The sequence below is a fragment of the Raphanus sativus genome, unplaced genomic scaffold, assembly GCF_000801105.2.
Source record: "Raphanus sativus cultivar WK10039 unplaced genomic scaffold, ASM80110v3 Scaffold4507, whole genome shotgun sequence".
NCBI classification, from domain to species: Eukaryota; Viridiplantae; Streptophyta; class Magnoliopsida; order Brassicales; family Brassicaceae; genus Raphanus; species Raphanus sativus.
The window spans coordinates 2,595-5,657 of NW_026619809.1; the positions used below are offsets into that span (position 1 = coordinate 2,595).

The following is a 3,063-nucleotide window of genomic DNA, read 5'->3' on the forward strand; positions in this document are numbered from 1 at the left end:
TCGATAACAAGACATTACATGATTTGGAAGTGCTATAATGACTGATTTAATAATCACTTACTTCCCTCATTTAGTAAAGAACTTAAAAGTCCAACCATTCACTCTACTAATTAAACGTTCCTGAACAAAACCAAAAACTTGTATCTTGGACCCTCCCATATTCTTTAGTAATCCTAGATAAGATCTCATTTCTCCTGTATTTTGATTCCCAAAATATCCCGTAGCTCTTGTTGAGCAGATTCGTCGATCATATGTCCAAATTGAATCGAAGACTTTTGAAAATTTATTAGTTGACCTGATACCTTTTCATATTCCTTTAAGATCCTGAGAATGGTTTGACACTTTTCTTTTCGTGCTCTGCAGAAGAAAAGACTGTCATCTGTAAAGAACAGATGAGATATCGATGGACAAGTCCTGGTCACTTTCATTCCGGTGATTTTTTTTCTACTTTCTGCCTTTTTGATAATCGCTATTAAAGTCTTTGTGCACGTAATAAACAAAAAAGGAGCTAATAGATCCCAGACGCAAACCCCTTTGCAGTATCATAGTAATATCTATAAACAAATAAATCATGTAGGGTTTTTATTAAAATATTTCTTAATAGATATTTTTAGGATAAAATTTGTTAAACCTTTCAACAATATTTATAAATTTGTTAAAAATTAAATATATTAATAAATTTCTAGTTTCCTATCAGGATTAAATATATAATAAATTATCAACAGATGAGACCTTATGGATCAAGTTCTACATCTAGTTTCTCTTGAATTCAAATTTGATCAATTCCAATTTTTTCGTTTAATTTTTAAAAATTAACAGATGCAAATGAAGATACTTTGACAGCATCATGTTTGAATCTGAAAGCTTCTTTAAAGAATGATACTCATTCATACATAATTGGTAATGATTTGGTTAAGGAACTAATGATTCTTCTGGAATCGATACCCGGAAAATTTGAAATCCATTGAAGTACTCAAATTTTTTTTTGAAAAAATCGAAGATTGTTATTAAACATACATAAATTGCTTATCACACATTGTTCGTCATTCTGGTGTGTTGCCACAACTAAAAGAAGTTTTCGAAGTTGATATTGATTAAGTTTGTTTTGCGATCTACCACATCACAAGAAACATTAGTGTGGACGTCGCCGTATGGAGATGTACAAAATTTCTGGCCCAAAATTTTCTAGTCACTGAAAAAAATTGATGATATAAAACCTTCTTTATAATTTTTTTTCTTTATTCAAGAAAATGTTAGCCATTTTAATGAAATAGTTTAATCGTAATGAATCACATTGAAGTAAAAATAAAATGTGTATAAGGCCAAATTTATTGCATGATTTTTAGGGCGGAATTCTTAGCGTAATAAAAAACCGTCTCTTGACTTTAGTTAAGAAAAACTAAGAACCATCTCTTAAATAAGATATTTAAGAGACGATTCTTAATTTTTCTTAGTTAAAATTAAAAAACGATTTTTATATTATGCTAAGAATCCTATCTTAAGAACCCTACGATGAACATGCCTTAAGGGTGAACCCAATGTATGATTCATTTGAGTTACAACGTACAAGTAAAGATTAGTTAATTACAATCGTTTGGTCAAAGATCCATTGATTCCCTTTATACATCTAAAAAGCTTGTACTACTGCTTCATTAGGTTTAGGTTAGAACGTATTGTAGTTTGTAAATATACCTGAAAATAATAGTTGTTGATGTATGAATAGCTGTTACAAAGATTTGACTAACTGTCATATTGACCATCAAAACCATGTGATTTAGTTGACAAACAAACAAAATGATCATAAAGTTATAATAAAAATTGAATAGTTTGTTTCATCCTGTGTACCTCTTTGACGGTGAGTCTGAGCTTTTTAGGGAAACTTACTAAATTCTTCTAAATAGTACTTTTAACTAGATCAATCAGTCCCCCCACCAAACCAAAAAAAAAACCCATAAAAATACAGTAAAGATTAGACTGTTTTTGTTTGTACTTTGTTCTATTTCATCCATCTCCAAACAAATTCATCTTCTTCTTCTCCCTCATAACCTCTTTCCTTGTCCCTTTGTAATCATTCATCTTCTTGTTACCTTTTAAATGAGTCTCTCTCTTTCCTCTCACACTCTCTAAAGAAAATGCAAAACACAAACTTACAACAAATTTTCATCTATATAACACCTCTATATCCCTTACCCACTAATCAAACACGTCTCACTTCTTTTATCTTTCTCCCTTCTTCCTCTCTCTATAATCTCCAAAGATGTGTTTACGTTCTTCAGAACCATTCTCATACACACCCACGAGATTAGTTTTGTATCTCAAAACACATGCACACGTTCGTATCCCTCGCCTGTCAAGGTTTTAACCGCACTCACCTCTCAGAAACTATATATATATATATATATAATCGACTCTTTAATTACGTTCTGAGTCACTATAACGTTTTGATCTCTGTTTTTAATAACTTTTTCAGGAGGAGAATGAAGTGGCAGAAAAAAAAGGAGATGGAAATGAACAATATAAAGCTTTACACTGAGAATCAACACATCATACAGGAGAACGAAAAACTTAAGAAGAAAGCTCTTCTTCTTCACCTAGAAAACAAAGCTCTCTTCTCTCTGCTTCAGACCAAAACAAGTTCCCATGTTCTTTAAAAACCTTACCGTCACCAAGATCATAGTCTTCTACTTCTTTAGTGATTTAATAATAAATATCTAAATGGCTCTAGTTATCTAAGTGGTCTTTTGTTTTGTTCAAATCTAAGGGGTCTTATAATTTACAATCAAGGGTTTAGTATTTCTGGGTTTACATCTAATTTTTTTTCTTCGTTATCTGTAATAATAATCTCTGTACTGTATGCGTGTTCTTTTGTTTAATGGCTAATCTGTCATTTAAAAAAACCAAAATATTAATCTAATCGACTAGAAATTTACATATCTGGCACGAACATCTCACGTGAAGTGGGTGTACCCCCTCAACGACTTTAAAAATCACCGGTAAATATTAAATTGGAGTATTCAACATACTTATGATTTTCACATGGCCATGCCGTGACGGCGTGACCGT

The 3,063-nt window shown here is 31.4% G+C and overlaps 1 pseudogene; it reads left to right on the forward strand.

Annotated features, from left to right (window-relative positions):
• The first annotated feature begins 2,048 nt into the window (after positions 1 to 2,048).
• On the forward strand, positions 2,049 to 2,856 carry LOC130507437 (protein LITTLE ZIPPER 1-like; annotated as a pseudogene).
• Positions 2,857 to 3,063: the final 207 nt, after the last annotated feature.